Source organism: Tamandua tetradactyla, chromosome 6 (genome assembly GCF_023851605.1).
Source record: "Tamandua tetradactyla isolate mTamTet1 chromosome 6, mTamTet1.pri, whole genome shotgun sequence".
Lineage (NCBI taxonomy): Eukaryota > Metazoa > Chordata > Mammalia > Pilosa > Myrmecophagidae > Tamandua > Tamandua tetradactyla.
This window is the reverse complement of record NC_135332.1, coordinates 44,030,758-44,050,694: the sequence shown is the minus strand read 5'-3', so window position 1 is coordinate 44,050,694 and position 19,937 is coordinate 44,030,758. Positions and strand designations below refer to the sequence as shown.

Genomic DNA, 19,937 nt, shown 5'->3' with positions numbered 1-19,937 from the left:
TCCGGATGGAGTCCCTCCTCCACTTCTGCAGAGGACGCCCAATCCAGAGGCAGAAGAAACTGGACTTCCAGCCCAACCGAGCATTTTCTTCCCTGCAAAAATGCCGGAGAATACACCTGCCACTCTCAGTATATTATACTGGCCTACCAGTACCAGGTGCATCTACCTGAATAACACTCTTCATAGAAGGAGCACTTGCCCAGTCAGGAGGCCTGGGCTCGAATCTCAGCTCTGCTGCCCATGAGCTCTGGGGTCCTAAGCAACCCACTTTGACTCTCTTAGCCTCCATTTTTCTCATCTGTGAAATAGAGAGAAAACATCTACCTCCCAGGATTGCTTTGTGGACTGAAAGAGAGTGTATATATAAATATCCTCTGTAAACCCTTGAAAGACTACTTAAATGTTGGATTTTATGTACATTTTCATCCATTTCACAGTTTCTGTTGAGCTCTGACTCTTAACCAGGTGCTGGCCTGTGAATGCAACTTGGTGCTACCACGTTCATGACCCTATTCTAGCTTCACACGTCCGGTGATGGGGAAGAACTTTGCTTGAAACACAAATTACCTTCATGGCTTGTATACTACAAGTAGGAAAATGGCTTGAATTAAAGGAGGAAAGATTTTTATGAGAACTAACTTCCCAACACAGAAGCCTGCTGATTCCTGGAAATCTTCCCAGAAGAAGAAAATCAGTTAAGTGCCCTACCTACTAAATAAATTGTTCAATGGAATTGACTCTGTCATATCACTTGCCAGGAGATGGGAAGGGATCAGATTACTTCTTAGGAGCCCCTCCTCCATCTGACTTTCTTTGCACTGTATATATATATATTCACGTTTGCATATTCGTATAGGAGAGAGTCTAGAGCTGGTAGTCAGCAAACCTGTCTGAGACCAGCTGTGTGACCTTAGATAGGTTTCATTCCCTCTCTGAGCCCCTGTTTCCTCTACTGTCAAGTACCAGAGTGCCAATCTGAATGAGAAACAAAATGAACCTGATAGGGTAGTGTCTTTACTTAACATTCCACAAGTGTTTGTTGAGTGAATGGCAGGCAATAAGATGCACGATTCATGTTCTCTCCTCTCTTCTCTGGGCCTGAGTCTGCCCTTCTATCTAATATGGGCACTGAGCTCCAGGTTCTTCGTTGGTTCTGGCTTCTGTGATCTGCTGCTGTGCCCATCACCCAGGCCGGGAGAAGGGCAGCTGGGGGATTTGGGGGCTGCCCTCTCGTCTCAGGGCATGGGCAGCAGGTATGCGCTGCTGTTCCCACGGGGCTGCCTGGCTTAGCCTGAGGCTCCCTTTGCTGGGAGAGTAGCTTGGGCTCAGCCCTGTGCTGACCTGCTTTTAACCCCAGGAAAGTTAGACAAACTCCTCCACGCTCCGATGGGAGCCGGGTCGTACGAGGTGGGGGCAGAAACAATGCTTCCCGTTGTGCCCTCGGCCTATTCCACATCAGCACACACGAAGGAGGGACACAGGAGGCAGGGAGGAGGGGGCAGCCCAGCTCCAGTTTCAACCAGGCCTGGAAATTGGATCCTCTCCCTGGTCAGAGTTCCCTGAGGCATGAAGGAAACTGGGGGGTCAGTTGGAGCCTGCTTTCCCCTCCCCATGGGCCCCTCTAAATACAACTCTGTGCCTAGATTGCAGAGATTTGCAGAACTCCTTACCATCACATCTCCCTTCTCAAATGCTACCCAGTTCTGTGATGTGCCTCCATGGAGATGGCAGATAGGAAAGGGTTCTACTCTGAAAACCAGGAAGCATGAGTCTGGCTCTGCTATTGCCAAGTAAGATTCCGAGAGCCAATCTAGCTAAGGGCTGAGAATGCTGGCTCTGGAGTCAGATGACCTGGTTCAAATTCTAACCCTGCCTTTACCAGCTGGTGACATGGACCAGTTACTTGTGCTTCTGACACTCCGTTTCCTCATCTGCGGTACTCCCTGAGTCATTAGGAAAAATAAATCAGTTCTCTTATTCATAACAACGTACAGAAGTGTTCAAAAAATGCCAGCTGTATGGCTTACTCTCTCTACAAAAGTTTAGTGGAAAGTGGAGTTGTGTGTAGTCCTTCTTCTTACTTTTTCCCAGGAAAAAGTAAATTGTTCAAATTGTCTAAAGCGGGATAGAACTACTTAAAGTACATGAAATTAGCTGTCAACATTGTGAAAGATAATAACAGTTTTGACTGCTCTGTGACAGTGTAAAAACTACAAATTTTTCAATAGGCTAGAAAAGAAAAACAAAGAATAACTACAATCAACCCCTCCCACTTGGATTTGGCACTCCCCCATGAATTAGTTTTCTCATGTTGACATATGCACAGCTTTGCATCACTTGAGACACACATTTCTTACTTTTCTTCAGTCATTTTATGTCTAGGCTAGAGTTAGTAGTGGTTAGTTTCTTTCCAGGTAACTGCAGTTATTTGAAAACAATGTCAAAACAAGTCTCTTTTTCTCCCTGACGATCTGTCACAGTGTCACAGCCATGCCTCTCTAGAACTTGTGTCCATGTGCCATTCTTGTTTTCTGGCACCTCCTCTGATCCACCACCCTCTCTTGGTTCACTATTATTGGAAGAGAATGAGCAAGAATCACCACTGTTCCAGAGCAGGCGAGATATGCATGATTTGGAGAGCGAATTGTTTCAGGACCATGGCCAGCAACATGCATGCCCTCATCAGCCAGCCTGTCCTCAACCTCAAACTGTTATGCTTCAACTATATCTCCCTTAGACTCGAATTCTTCCTCCACAAAATGGGATAATGGGGGAGAGGGGGTGGGGAGGGCTGGAGGAGGACACGACCACCCCTAAAGCCTCTTATAGCTCTGTGACCCTAGGGTTCCTTCTTTGGCTTGTTTTCCTTCCCTTCCCTTTTCCTCCCTCCTTTATTTCCCTTTTTGTTTTAATTTGTTTATTATTTTATTTTTTTGGATAGGGACCTTCCATTTGAATGGACTAATAGCCATCACCTAGGGAGAGGGGATGGATTCCTCACAAGAGGAGCAGCAACTAGTCTGTAGAGACCCTCAGAACTCAGCCCTGAGGAGTCATGTGATTTTCCCCTCTGCCTCTACTCACCTAGACTTTACCTTAATGCTAGTTATGGCAAAAAGCTGAGATGCTGTGACAAAGACCACTGGCCTAAAGACAGAAAGGCTGACCTCATTCTCACACAGCAAGTGGGCAGGACGGCTACTCTGCTCCACTCAGACATACAAGAACCAGGCTCCCTTTGTGATGCCTTTGTCTGCCTGGCCACAGGATCACCAGCATGTCCATGTGACATCTCCAGGAAGGTGTAAAAGTGGGAGGAGTATATGAGTAGTGTTGTATTTTTAAAACATTTTATTTTAAAATAATTTCAAACTCACAGAAAAGTTGCAAACATAATACAAAAATAATACAGAGAACTCTAATATACCACCTACCCAGATACCAAGATTTACCAACTTTTAACATTTTGCCACATTTATTATATAATTCTATTTATCTATTCTATTTAATCTATCTAATTTTTAATATATATTCTAAATATTTGAGAGTAGCATGTCATATTCCTTTACCATCTAATACTTCCTGTATCTTTCCTAAGAACAAAGATATTCATCTATGTAATCACATTATGTACAATTAATAAGTTCAAGAAATTTAGTATTGATAAAAAACATATTGTGTATATTCGGAGTATTTTGATTGTTCTAATCATGTGGCACATTTTCTCCAGGATCATGTATTACATGTCTCTGTATTCTAGTTTCTGTCTTTTAAAACAAATGTGGTAAAACGTACAACATAAAATTTCCCATTTCAATCACTCCTCAGCATACAACTCAATGGCATTAATCACATCCACGAAGTTGTGCTACCATCACTAACATCCTTAACTGACCCTTTCCATGATCTCCAACAAATATCTTGCAGCCATGATGCATTAACTCCCTCCCCACCCTCCCTGGTAACCTGTACTCTACTTCTGGTATTTATAAATTTGCATATTCTAGTTATTTTGCATAAATGGAACCACAAAATATCTGTCAGTTTGAGTCTGGCTTATTTCACTCAATATGATATCTTCAAGGTTATCCATATTCACTGTAGCATGTATCAGAACTTCATTCCTTTTTATGGCTGAATAATATTCCATTGGACATACCGCATTTTATTTATCCTTTCACCCACTGGTGGACACTTGGGTTGCTCCCACTATTTGGGTATTGTGAATACACTGCAATGAACATTGGTATACAAACATCTGTTTGAGTCCCTGTTTTCAATTCTTTGGCGTGTATATCCAGAACTGGAATTGCTGGGTCAAATGGTAATTATATGTGTGGCTTTTTGAGGAACTATCAAACTTTTCCAAAGTCACTGCACCATTTTACGTTCCCACCAACAGTGTACAAGGGTTCCTATTTCTCCATATCCTCTCCAACGCTTGTTATTTTCCATTTTTCTTTACTAGTAGCCATATTCTAGAGGGTGTGAAATGGTATCTCATGGTATTTTCCTAATGCTTAATGATATTGAGTATCTTTTCATGTGTTTAGTGGCCATTTGATATCTTCTTTGGAGAAATGTCTATTCCAATCTTTTGGCTCTGCTTTAATTGGGTTGTTGTTGTTGTTGAGTTGTAGAGTTTCTCTATATATTCCGGATAGTCAGCCCCTTTATCAGATATTTGATTTCCAAATATTTTCTCCAATTGTGTAGGGGGTCTTTTCACTTTCTTAATAGTGTTCTTTAGTGTGCAAATGTTTTTAAATTTGACAAAGTCCAATTAACCTATTTTTAATTTTGTTGCTCATGCTTTTGCTGTCTTATCTAAGAATTCATTGCCTAAACAAGGTTCTGAAGATTTTCTCTAAGTTTTTCTTCCATGAATTTTATGGTTTTAGCTCTCCTATTTATGTCATTGCTCCATTAAGAATTAATTTTTGTATATGGTGTGAGATAGAAGTTCACTTTCATTCTTTTGCATGTGCATATCCATTTTCCCCAGCACTATTTGTTGAGGAGACAATTCTTTTCCCATAGAGTGAATTTGGGGCACTCTTCTCAAAGGTCAATTGGCCATAGATGTGTGGGTTTATCTCTGAACTCTCATTTTGATTCCACTGATCTATATGACTGTCCTTGTGCCAGTACCACACACTGTTTTGATTACTGTAGCTTTGTAATAAATTTTAAAACCGGGAAGTGTGACTCCTCCAACTTTGTTCTTTTTTTTAAAATATTTTTATTGATAAATCTTTACATTACAAACATTCTTAGTATATAAACATTTCATACATTGTGTACAATTGATGGCTCACAACATCATCACATGGTTATTTATCCATTACCATGATAATTTTTTTAGAACATCTGCATCACTCCAGAAAAAGAAACGAAAAATAAAAATCTCATACATACCATAGCCGTTGGATGGGCTTTTAATAAAAGGGGATTTATTTAGTTAAAAACGTATCGTTCTTCCCAGGAAAGGCAGCTAACTTTCATCTGAGGTTCTCTCTTACGCAGGAAGTCACAGGGTGATCTCTCCTGGCCTTCTCTCTAGGCTTCTGGATTCCAACAGCTTTCCCCAGGGTAATTCCTTTCTGCATCCTCAAAGGTCTGGGTTGAGCTGCAAGTGCTGAGATGAGGTATGCTGAGCTGCTTAGGCTGTGATGCACTGAGCTCTCTCTTTTAAGCTTCCTATGAATTAAATTAGACATCACTCATTGAGGAAGGCACTCCCCTTAGCTGACTTCAGATGCAATCAGCCATAGATGAGTTTCACATACAAATGACTCCAGTCCAAAGCAACAGAACTAGGCACCATCACCCATCAAGTTGACACCTGAACCTAATTACCACATGGAAGGACACAATACTAACTAACCACAACAGTTACCTTTTTCTCATTGCAAATGATTCTGATTTCCCTACTACTCCTGTGACATGAAGTTTCATTTTCAAATGAATTTATTAAGTTTACAATATTGGAAATAAGCAGTTTCACTTCTAGAAATGTATACATGTGTACAGCAAAGACATGTACCAGATTTTTCAGGGTAGTACTCTTTGTAATAGCCACGCAACAAGAGTAGACCAATTAATTGTGGTATATTCATACCATGAAATATTATACAGTAATGAAAAACAACAAAACACTGCTATATGCAACATGAATTACTATCACAAGCAATGCTGAATGCAAGAAGCCAAAAACAAAGACTATTTAAAAACATAAAATTGCTCTTTGGTGTTGGGAGTAGGAAAGCAGTAATAGGTAGAAGGGGGTTGAAACCAGAAGGGGGCTTGTAGGGGCTTCTGGGGTTCTAGCAATATTTCGTTTCTCATTTTGGGTGCTTGTTACACAGGTGTGTTCACTTTGTGAAAATTCATATAGCTATTCACTCAGAAGTTGTGCACTTTTCTAGAACATACACAATAAAATTTTACATAAAAGTGGGCATGTTAAAAGATTCTGAGTAAATAGTAATAAAGGGGGGAATCCTATGACCAAGCAATTTCTCCTCAGGTGCATGCCCAACAGAAATGTGTTCATGTGTCCACCAGCAAATACATACAGCACTGTTCACAGCAGCACTACTTTCTTTTTTCCAGCACTACTTTTAATAGCCCCAAACTGGAAACAACTCAAATGTCTACAAATACATTTTGGTATGTTCATGCATTTGAATACCAGGCACAATGTAAAAAGGGCAAGCTATTGCCTCAGCCAACCACACAGCTGGGGCTCAGAGACATGATTCTGAAGGAAGAAAGACACAGAACAGGGTCTACTGGATGAATCAATTTATATGAAGTTCAAAACCAGACAAAACTGAACATCTAGACAGAAGATCAATAAGGAAATAGAAGATTTGAATGATACCATAAACCAACTAGACCTAAAAGACATACAGAATACTTCATCCAACAACAGACTCCACATTCTTCTCTCACGTACATGGGTCATTCTCCATGATAAACCATATGTTAGATCACAAAACAAGTATCAATAATTTTTTTTAATTTCAATGACTAAATAAATATTTTTAAAAATTAAATAAGTTTTAAAATACTGAAATTATACTATGAATCTTCTTCAACTACATGGAATGAAGCTAGCAATTAATAACAGAGGAAGAATTGGAAAATCCAAAAATATGTGGAAATTAAAAAGTGCACTTAAACAACCAACGGGGTCAAAGAAGAAATTACAAGGGAAATTAGGAAATATCTTGAGGTCAATGAAAATGAAAACACAACATACCAAATTTGTGGGATGCAGCAAAGGCAGTACTGAGAAAGAAATGTATAGTATGCTTATATCAAAAAAGAAAAAAGATATCCAATCAAAAACCTAACCTCACACCATAAGGAATGAAAAAGAAGAGCAAACCAAACCCAAAGCAGGTGGAAGGATTAGAATGAAGTTAAACAAAATTGAAAACATAAAAACAATAGCGAGAATCAACAAAATCAAAAGTTGGTTCTTTGAAAGCATCAATAAAATTGACAAACCTTTGCTAGACTGAAAAAGAAAAACAGAGAGGATGCAAATAACTAAAATCAGAAATAAAAGGGGGGTCATTACTATGAACCCCACAAAAATAAAAAGGATTATAAAAGAATACTATGAACTGTACCCCAAGAAATTAGGTAGATGTTTCAGTTTGCTAAAGGTGCTGGAATGCAATATATCAAAAATAGATTGGCTTTTACAAAGCGGATTTATTAGGTTACAAATGTACAGTTCTAAGGCCATGAAATTGTCCAAATTTAGGCATCAATAGGCGGATACCTTCACTCATGAAAGGTCAATCGTGTTTGGGTTTCTCTGTCACATGGGAAGGCACATGGCGATATTTGCTGTCCCTCTCTCCCGACTTCTGGTTTCACATAGCTCTCTTAGCTTCTGGCATCTCCCGGGGTGCCTTTCTTCTGATTTCCAAGCATCCGTGTCTCTTGTTTCCACTCTCTGACCTCTGTGTTGGCTCTGAGCTCTATGTTTTCTGCCTTTTATTCTCTTCATACAGGGCTCCAGTAAAAGGACTAAGGCCCACCCTGAATGGCTGAGGTCACATCTCCATTTAAATAAAAGGTCCCGCCCACAATTATTGGGTGGGTCACACCTCCATGGAAACAACCTAATCAAAAGATCCCATCCAACAATAGGTCTGCCCCCACAAGAGTGGATTAGAACCACATGGCTTTTCTGGGGTGCATAATAGTTTCAAACCAGCACACCAGATGAAATGGACAAATTCCTAGAAATCCACAAATTACCTACACTGAGGCAAGAAGAAATACAAGCTCTCAATAGTCCAATAACAAGAGATTGAAACAGTAATCAAAAACCTCCCAACACGCGGCGCCCAAGCCCCGCAGCAGCCGAGCCGCCCGACCTCCTTCTCCCCTCTCTTCCTCCGCCGGCCCGCCGCGCGGCGCCCAAGCCCCGCAGCAGCCGAGCCTCCCGACCTCCTTCTCCCCTCTCTTCCTCCGCCGGCCCGCCGCGCGGCGCCCAAGCCCCGCAGCAGCCGAGCCGCCCGACCTCCTTCTCCCCTCTCTTCCCCCTCCTGCTCCGGCTGCTCTCCAACCACCACGGTGCCCTCTTCCCCCGCCTTCACCGAGCTCCTCCGCCACCAGCCTCGACAGCCTTGCCGCCCTCACCTTTCCTCCTCCAGAACAGCTACTGGGGGAGTGGAGATAATACAGAGCAGCTCCCGGAGCCACGACGGAGATCAAAGGGACAGCGTACCCCATCCTGGAACGGCTGACTATCTGGGAGAACCAGCTCCGGTGAGATCACCAAGGGGCACGGGCTTTCCTGGGTGGGACGGCAAGCGACCGGAGTCCCTCCCTTCCACCTTCCTGGGACAGCTGGTAGAATTGGACAGGCGGTCCCCTTAGGCCGCGGCGGCTGGTGCCCCCACCACACGAGGCCCCCCGGAACAACTGAGATAGTTGGGTCGGAAATCCCCAGACTGCGGAGAACAGTGACCGGGGGATCCCTTCCAAACACGTGACTCCCCCGTCGGCTGGGAACAGTGTACTCTCCCGCGCTGCGACAGCTGGCGCCCTCCCACCACGCTTGGTGCCCCGGGCCGACTGGCTAATTTGGCCGGACGCTCTCCTGTGCTGCGACGGCCGGCGACCCTCCCCGCGTTTGGAACCCCGGGCCGGCTGGCATTCTTCCAAGACGCTTCGGTTGCCGAACCTCCCCTGCGGCGAGAGTTTTCCAGAGTTGAGGGACCCACAGCAACTTTCGCTGGTGGAACCCACAGACAGGCGTGTGCCACGAGCGCCATCTACTGGGCAGGATAGGAAGAACAGAACCCAGAGATTGCGCAGAAAAATCTTTCAAGCTGTGGGGTCAAACACCCGGGGAAATCTGACTAAATGCCCAGACGCCAGCAGAAGATAACGGATCACGCTCAGAAAATTGAACATATGGCCCAGTCAAACGAAGAAACCAATAGTTCAAATGAGATACAGGAGCTGAAACAACTAATGCTGAATATACGAACAGAAATGGAAAACCTCTTCAAAAATGAAATCGATAAATTGAGGGAGGACATGAAGAAGACATGGGCTGAACAAAAAGAAGAAATAGAAAAACTGAAAAAACAAATCACAGAACTTATGGAAGTGAAAGATAAAGTAGAAAAGATGGAAAAAACAATGGATACCTACAATGACAGATTTAAAGAAACAGAAGATAGAATTAGTGATTTGGAGGATGAAACATCTGAATTCCAAAAAGAAACAGAAACTATCCGGAAAAGAATGGAAAAATTTGAACAAGGTATCAGGGAACTCAAGGACAATGTGAACCGTACAAATATACGTGTAGTGGGTATCCCAGAAGGAGAAGAGAAGGGAAAAGGAGGAGAAAAACTAATGGAAGAAATTATCACTGAAAATTTCCCAACTCTTATGAAAGACCTAAAATTACAGATCCAAGAAGTGCAGCGCACCCCAAAGAGATTAGACACAAATAGGCGTTCCCCAAGACACTTACTAGTTAGAATGTCAGAGGTCAAAGAGAAAGAGAGGATCTTGAAGGCAGCGAGAGAAAAACAATCCGTCACATACAAGGGAAACCCAATAAGACTATGTGTAGATTTCTCAGCAGAAACCATGGAAGCTAGAAGACAGTGGGATGATATATTTAAGTTACTAAAAGAGAAAAACTGCCAGCCAAGACTCCTATATCCAGCAAAATTGTCCTTCAAAAATGAGGGAGAAATTAAAACATTCTCAGACAAAAAGTCACTAAGAGAATTTGTGACCAAGAGACCAGCTCTGCAAGAAATACTAAAGGAAGCACTAGAGTCAGATACAAAAAGACAGAAGAGAGAGACATGGAGAAAAGTGTAGAAAGAAGGAAAGTCAGATATGATATATATAATACAAAAGGCAAAATGGTAGAGGAAAATATTATCCAAACAGTAATAACTCTAAATGTCAATGGACTGAATTCCCCAATTAAAAGACATAGACTGGCAGAGTGGATTAAAAAACAGGATCCTTCTATATGCTGTCTACAGGAAACACATCTTAGACCCAAAGATAAATATAGGTTGAAAGTGAAAGGTTGGGAAAAGATATTTCATGCAAACAGCAACCAGAAAAGAGCAGGAGTGGCTATACTAATATCCAACAAATTAGACTTCAAATGTAAAACAGTTAAAAGAGACAAAGAAGGACACTATATATTATTAAAAGGAACAATTAAGCAAGAAGACATAACAATCATAAATATTTATGCACCGAACCAGAATGCCCCAAAATACGTGAGGAATACACTGCAAACAATGAAGAGGGAAATAGACACATATACCATAATAGTTGGAGACTTCAATTCACCACTCTCATCAATGGACAGAACATCTACACAGAGGATCAATAAAGAAATAGAGAACCTGAATATTACTATAAATGAACTTGACTTAACAGACATTTATAGGACATTACATCCCACAACAGCAGGATACACCTTTTTTTCAAGTGCTCATGGATCATTCTCAAAGATAGACCATATGCTGGGTCACAAAGCAAGTCTTAACAAATTTAAAAATATTGAAATCATACACAACACTTTCTCGGATCATAAAGGAATGAAGTTGGAAATCAATAATAGGCGGAGGGCCAGAAAATTCATAAATACATGGAGGCTCAACAACACACTCTTAAACAACAAGTGGGTCAAAGAAGAAATTGCAAGAGAAATTAGTAAATACCTAGAGGCAAACGAAAATGAAGATACAACATATCAAAACTTATGGGACGCAGCAAAGGCAGTGCTAAGAGGGAAATTTATTGCCCTAAATGCCTTTATCAGAAAAGAAGAAAAGGCAAAAATGCAGGAATTAACTGTCCACTTGGAAGAACTGGAGAAAGAACAGCAAACTAATCCCAAAGCAAGCAAAAGGAAAGAAATAACAAAGATTAGAGCAGAAATAAATGAAATTGAAAACATGAAAACAATAGAGAAAATCAATAAGACCAGAAGTTGGTTCTATGAGAAAATCAACAAGATTGATGGGCCCTTAGCAAGATTGACAAAAAGAAGAAGAGAGAGGATGCAAATAAATAAGATTAGAAATGAAAGAGGAGACATAACTACTGACCTCACAGAAATAAAGGAGGTAATAACAGGATACTATGAACAACTTTACGCTAATAAATACAACAATTTAGAAGAAATGGACAGGTTCCTGGAAAGACATGAACAACCAACTTTGACTCAAGAAGAAATAGATGACCTCAACAAACCAATCACAAGTAAAGAGATTGAATTAGTTATTCAAAAGCTCCCTAAAAAGAAAAGTCCAGGACCAGACGGCTTCACATGTGAATTCTATCAAGCATTCCAGAAAGAATTAGTACCTACTCTCCTCAAACTCTTCAACATAATCGAAGTGGAGGGAAAACTACCTAATTCATTCTATGAAGCCAACATCACCCTCATACCAAAACCAGGCAAAGATATCACAAAAAAAGAAAACTACAGACCAATCTCTCTAATGAATACAGATGCAAAAATCCTCAATAAAATTCTAGCAAATCGTATCCAACAGCACATTAAAAGAATTATACATCATGACCAAGTAGGATTCATCCCAGGTATGCAAGGATGGTTCAACATAAGAAAATCAATTAATGTAATACAGCATATCAACAAATCAAAGCAGAAAAATCACATGATCATCTCAATTGATGCAGAGAAGGCATTTGACAAGATTCAACATCCTTTCCTGTTGAAAACACTTCAAAGGATAGGAATACAAGGGAACTTCCTTAAAATGATAGAGGGAATATATGAAAAACCCACAGCTAATATCATCCTCAATGGGGAAAAATTGAAAACTTTCCCCCTAAGATCAGGAACAAGACAAGGATGTCCACTATCACCACTATTATTCAGCATTGTGTTGGAAGTTCTAGCCAGAGCAATTAGGCAAGAAAAAGAAATACAAGGCATCAAAATTGGAAAGGAAGAAGTAAAACTATCACTGTTTGCAGACGATATGATACTATATGTAGAAAACCCAGAAAAATCCACAACAAAATTACTAGAGCTAATAAATGAGTACAGCAAAGTAGCAGGCTACAAGATCAACATTCAAAAATCTGTAGCTTTTCTATACACTAGTAATGAACAAGCTGAGGCGGAAATCAAGAAACGAATCCCATTTACAATCGCAACTAAAAGAATAAAATACCTAGGAATAAATTTAACCAAAGAGACAAAAAACCTATATAAAGAAAACTACAAAAAACTGTTAAAAGAAATCACAGAAGACCTAAATAGATGGAAGGGCATACCGTGTTCATGGATTGGAAGACTAAATATAGTTAAGATGTCAATCCTACCTAAATTGATTTACAGATTCAATGCAATACCAATCAAAATCCCAACAACTTATTTTTCAGAAATAGAAAAACCAATAAGCAAATTTATCTGGAAGGACAGGGTGCCCCGAATTGCTAAAAACATCTTGAGGAAAAAAAACGAAGCTGGAGGTCTCGCGCTACCTGACTTTAAGGCATATTATGAAGTCACAGTGGTCAAAACAGCATGGTATTGGCATAAAGATAGATATATCGACCAATGGAATCGAATAGAGTGCTCAGATATAGACCCTCTCATCTATGGACATTTGATCTTTGATAAGGCAGTCAAGCCAACTCACCTGGGACAGAGCAGTCTCTTCAATAAATGGTGCCTAGAGAACTGGATATCCATATGCAAAAGAATGAAAAAAGACCCATCTCTCACACCCTATACAAAAGTTAACTCAAAATGGATCAAAGATCTAAACATTAGGTCTAAGACCATAAAACAGATAGAGGAAAATGTTGGGAGATATCTTATGGATCTTACAACTGGAGGTGGTTTTATGGACCTTAAACCTAAAGCAAGAACACTGAAGAAGGAAATAAATAAATGGGAGCTCCTCAAAATTAAACACTTTTGTGCATCAGAGAACTTCATCAAGAAAGTAGAAAGACAGCCTACACAATGGGAGACAATATTTGGAAACGACATATCAGATAAAGGTCTAGTATCCAGAATTTATAAAGAGATTATTCAACTCAACAACAAAAAGACAGCCAACCCAATTACAAAATGGGAAAAAGACTTAAACAGACACCTACCAGAAGAAGAAATACGGATGGCCAAGAGGCACATGAAGAGATGCTCAATGTCCCTGGCCATTAGAGAAATGCAAATCAAAACCACAATGAGATATCATCTCACACCCACCAGAATGGCCATTATCAACAAAACAGAAAATGACAAGTGCTGGAGAGGATGCGGAGAAAGAGGCACACTTATCCACTGTTGGTGGGAATGTCAAAGGGTGCAACCACTGTGGAAGGCAGTTTGGCGGTTCCTCAAAAAGCTGAATATAGAATTGCCATACGACCCAGCAATACCATTGCTAGGTATCTACTCAAAGGACTTAAGGGCAAAGACACAAACGGACATTTGCACACCAATGTTTATAGCAGCGTTATTTACAATTGCAAAGAGATGGAAACAGCCAAAATCTCCATCAACAGAAGAGTGGCTAAACAAACTGTGGTATATACATACAATGGAATATTATGCAGCTTTAAGACAAGATAAACTTATGAACCATGTAATAACATGGATGGACCTAGAGAATATTATGCTGAGTGAATCCAGCCAAAAACTAAAGGAAAAATACTGTATGGTCCCACTGATGTGAACGGACATTCGAGAATAAACTTGAAATATGTCATTGGTAACAGAGTTCAGCAGGAGTTAGAAACAGGGTAAGACAATGGGTAATTGAAGCTGAAGGGATACAGACTGTGCAACAGGACTAGATACAAAAACTCAAAAATGGACAGCACAATAATACCTAATTGTAAAGTAATCATGTTAAAATACTGAATGAAGCTGCATCTGAGCTATAGGGTTTTTTTTGTTTTTGTTTGCTTGTTGGTTTGTTTGTTGTTGTTGTTTTTTACTATTACTACTACTTTTATTTCTTTTCTTTATATTAACATTTTATATCTTTTTCTGTTGTGTTGCTAGTTCCTCTAAACCGATGCAAATGTACTAAGAAACAATGATCATGCATCTATGTGATGATGTTAAGAATTACTGAGTGCATATGTAGAATGGTATGATTTCTAAATGTTGTGTTAATTTCTTTTTTTTTCCGTTAATAAAAATAAAAAAAAAAAACAAAAAAAAAAAAAACCTCCCAACAAAGAAATGCCCAGGATCAGTTGGCTTCATTTTTGAATTTTGCCAACACTTCCAAAAATTAACACCAGTCTTGCTCAAACTCTTCAAAAAATTGAAGAGGAAGGAATACTTCTGTACTGGCTTGAAAGGAAGTATGCCCTTAAGAAAAGCCATGTTTTAATACAAATCCCATTTCATAAAGGTAGAATAATCTCTATTCAATACTGTATGTTTGAAACTGTAATCAGATCATCTCCCTGGATGATCTGATTTAGTCAAGAATGGTTGTTAAACTGGATTAGGGGACAACATGTCTCCACCCATTTGGCTGGGTCTTCATTGGTTTATTGGAGTCCTATAAAAGAGGAAATATTTTGGAGAATGAGAGATTCGGAGAGAGCAGCACCACGAAGCAGAGTCCACCAGCCAGCGACCTTTGGAGATGAAGAAGGAAAATGCCTCCCGGGGAGCTTCATGAAACAGGAAGCCAGGAGATGAAGCTAGCAGGTGATGCCGTGTTCATCATGTGCCCTTCCAGATGCGAGAGGAACGCTGACTGTGTTCACTATGTGCCTTCTGACTAGAGAGAGAAACCCTGAGCTTCATCGGCCTTCTTGAACCAAGGTATCTTTCCCTGGATGCCTTTGATTGGACATTTCTATAGACTTGTTTTAATTGGGACATTTTCTTGGCCTTAGAACCGTAAACTAGCAACTCATTAAATTCTCCCGTTTAAAAGCCGTTCCGTTTCTGGTATATTACATTCCAGCAGCTAGCAAACTAGAACAACTTCCTAATTCATTGTATGGGGCCAACACCACCCTAATACCAAAGCTGGAAAAACATACCCCGCCAAAGCAAAATACAGACCAATATCCCTTATACATATAGATATAAAAATCCTCAACAAAATACTAGTAAACCAAATCCAACAGTACATTAAAAGAATTATACAAATGGGATTTATCCCAGGTCTGCAAGGATGGTTCAACATAAGAAAATCAATTAACTAATACATCACTTTAATAGAACAAAGGGAAAAATCTAAACAATTATCTCAATTGACACAGAAAATGCATTTGACAAAATCTAGTACCACTTCTTGATAAAAAAACATTCAGTAAATTAGGAATAGAAGAAAACTTTCTCAACATGATAAAGGTCATTTGTGAAAAACCCATAGCTAACATCATGCTCAATGGGGAAAGACCGAAAACTTTCCCTCTGAGATCAGGAACAAGACAAGGATGCCCACTATCACCACTGTTATTCAACATTATACTGGAATTTCTCACTGGAGCAATTAGGCAAGAAAAAGAAATAAAAGGAACCCAAATTGAAAAAGAAGAAGTAGACCTTTCCCTATTTGTAGATGACATGATCCCATATATAGAAAATCCTGAAAATCCACAACAAAGATACTAGAACTAATAAACAAATTCAGCAAAGTGGCATGGTCTCATAGCAACATACAAATATCAGTTACTTTTCTATGCACTAGTAGTGAACAGTTGGGAGAGGAAATCAAGAAAAAATCCATTTATAATAGCAACTAAAAATCAAATATCTAGGACAATTTTAACCATGGATGTTAAGAACTTGTACACAGAAAACTATAAAACATCGCTGAAAGAAATCAAAGACCACCTCAATAAATGAAAGGACATTCCATGCTCATGGATTAGGAGACTAAATATCATTAAGATATCAATTCTACCCAAAAGGATTTTACGGGTTCAATTCAATCCCAATCAAAATTCCAACAGCCTTCTATACAGAAGGAGAAAAGCCAACTGATAAATTCATATGGAAGGACAAGGGACCCAAAATAGCCAAAACCATCTTGAAAAAGAAGAATGAAGTTGGAGGATTATTCATCTGTATTTCAAAACTCATTGCAAAGCTACAAAATCAAAACAGTATGGTACTGGCACAAGGACAGACATAGAGACCAATGAAACTGAAGTAAGAGTACAGATATAAACCAACACATCTTTGGACAATTGATTTTTTTTAAATAAAATATAAATTTTCTTTAGTTCATAGTAGTCAAATCATTTATTCACATTTGTTAAAATCAGATCTCAAACAATGGCATATATGAAAGAACGGATAAATAGTTATTTCACCGTAGTCTAGTCTATCATTGAAGTTAAATTCCTTGCTCTCCACTGATTACAGCATGTGGACTCAAAAGAGCAGTTTGGTGGGCTCAAAATTATTTCATCTGGAAACAATCTCCATTTAGACACGCACATCTGGTCCAATCTCATTTCAAACTCAAGGCACAAATGGCCTCTTTGAGCCTTTATGACTTGCTCACTTCTTTTTCTTCTGGTACCATTTCCCAGATTGGCTCCTTGGTGTATTCTGGTAACCATTCTAATAGCAACTCTGTAACTTCCATAGCAACTCCTTCAGGTAAGTTTCACTGAATATATTCCAGGTAGACATCTTCTATACTTCCGCTTCCTGTTAGATGCTCTAACTCTAAACATCTGTAAAGTGCTCTCATTTCATACTGAATTCTGTACTTCTTGAAAATATGCACTGATTTGAGAAAAGTAAATTGCTCTATTTTCCTTGGAGGCTCCTGTACTTTAATAGAGAAAACAAGTTCTTTAGTAGCAAACATGGCAAAATGGTTGCGATGTCCCAAAACAGCCTTATTGTGGTCTTTTACCAAAAAACTGACAGGTGCTTATATAATGTGTCTGATTCATCAGAAATGGTTATTGCAGGCTTAGTCAAATCCTTGGGAATATCAATGTATAGATGTGAAAACAGTACCCACTTCTTAGTACTGGGAAGAAAGCCACCATTCTTGGCTGTACTGCTCTGAGACGTGTTTATAGAAAAATTCCCTGAACCCTGCCAAACGTGGCAGCACGTAGCCCTCAGCATTATTTGTGCTCCCATCTTGTAGTTTTGATTGGCCAACTAATTTTTTTTTTTTTTTTTTTTTTTTTTTTTGCATGGGCAGGCACTGGGAATTGAACCTCGGTCTCTGGCATGGCAGGTAAGAATTCTGCTACTGAGCCACCATCACACTGCCCTGGCCAACTGATTTTTGACACGGATGCCATGTCCACTCGATGGAGAAAGAATAGTCTCTTCAACAAATGGTGCTGGGAAAACTGGATATCCATATGCAAAATAGTGAAGGTGGACGCCTACCTCACACCCTATAAAAATTAACTCAAAATGGATCAAAGACCTAAATATAAGAATACAAATTATAAAATTCCTAAAAGAAAACAAGTAAATATCTTCAGGATTTTGTGTTAGGCGATTTTCAACTTTGCACTAAAAGTATGAGCAACAAAAGAAAAAAATAGATAAATGGGACTATATCAAAATCAATAACTTTCGTGCATCAATAGATGATCTCTCTGTGAGTGAACCTGTGGAACATTGTGTGATGCAAAATAAGCCAGAAACAAAAGAGAAAATATTGTTTGCTCTCATTTAGAAAATACTTATAAAAAAATTGAGGCCTACTCTCTCTCTCAGCCAATATGACAAGCAAACTCACTGCCCTCCCCCTCTATACGTGGGACATGACTCCCAGGGGTGTGGACCTTCCTGGCAATGTGGGACAGAAATCCTAGCATGAGCTGGGACTCAGCATCAAGGGATTGAGAAAACCTTCTCGACCAAAAGGGGGAAGAGCGAAATGAGACAAAATAAAGTGTCAATGGCTGAGAGATTCCAAACAGAGTCGAGAGGTTATCCTGGAGGTTATTCTTATGCATTAAGTAGATATCACCTTTTTAGTTAAGGCATAACAGAGAGGCTGGAGGAAACTGCCTGAAAATGTAGAGCTGTGTTCCAGTAGCCATGCTTCTTGAAGATGATTGTATAATGATATAGCTTTCACAGTGTGACTGTGTGATTGTGAAAACCTTGTGTCTGATGCTTCTTTTATCTACCTTATGGACTGTGCTGGTTTGAAAGGAAGCATGTCCCCTAAGAAAAGCCATGTTTTAATATAAATCCCATTTCATAAAGGTAGAATGATCCCTATTCAATACTGTATATTTGAAACTGTAATGAGATCATCTCCCTGTTGATGTGATTTAGTCAAGAGTGGTTGTTAAGCTGGATTAGGTGACGACATGTCTCCACCCATTTGAGTGGGTCTTGATTGGTTTCTGAGGTCCTGTAGAAGAGGAGACATTTTGGAGAATGAGAGATTGAGAGAGAGCAACATTATGAAGCAGAGAGTCCACCAGCCAGTGACCTTTGGGGATGAAGAAAGAACACGCCTCCCGGGGAGCTTCATGAAACTGGAAGCCAGGAGATGAAGCTAGCAGATGACGCCGTGTATGCCATGTGTCCTTCCAGATGCAAGAGGAACCCTGACTGTGTTCACCGTGTGCCTTCTCATTTGAGAGAGAAACCCTGAACTTCATCAGCATTCTTGAACCAAGATATGTTTCCCTGGATACCTTTGATTGGACATTTCTATAGACTTGTTTTAATTGGGACATTTTCTCAGCCTTAGAACTGTAAACTAGCAACTCATTAAATTCCCCCTTTTAAAAGCCATTCCGTTTCTGGTATATTGCATTCCAGCAGCTAGCAAACTAGAACATGGACCGATGAGTAGAACATATGGATTAAAAGTAAATAAATAATAGGAGGAACAAATGTTTAAATAAATTTAGTAGAGTGAAATGCTAGTGATCAAGGAAAGGGAGGGGTAAGGGGTATGGTATATGCGAATTTTTTTCTGTTTTATTTTTATTTCTTTTTCTGAACTGATGCAAATGTTCTAAGAAATGATCATGATGATGAATATACAACTATGTGATAAAAAAAGAATGTTCATATTGTATGTTGATTGGTTTTATTCATAAAACTCAAAAAAAAAATTGAGGCCTAGATTGTAAACTCATAGCAGTCACATGTAGTCGGAGTGGTAATTGTTATTTCTAGATGTTGAGAGGCTGGGCTATATCTGTATAACCTGGTATTTCCATGGAACTCTCGGCAACTGTTACACCTGAAACTCAGAGTAGGAGTTCTGCAGTTCTGAAGGTCAGCATTGCCACATACAACAACTGTTAAAGAAATTGAAAAAGATCAGGCTTCAGTTAGAGATAAGAATGAAGCCAATCAGGTCAGGATTAAGGTAACTCAGAATATAGGGGGAAGGAAGACATTGACTGTATTTTAGGACTTCACCTATGAGACCAAAGGAAGA

The 19,937-nt window shown here is 39.6% G+C and overlaps 1 pseudogene; it reads right to left on the bottom strand.

The window, feature by feature from the left end:
- Window positions 1–17,036: 17,036 nt before the first annotated feature.
- On the bottom strand, window positions 17,037–17,647 carry LOC143685634 (small ribosomal subunit protein uS10m-like; annotated as a pseudogene).
- Between the last annotated feature and the right edge of the window lie 2,290 nt (window positions 17,648–19,937).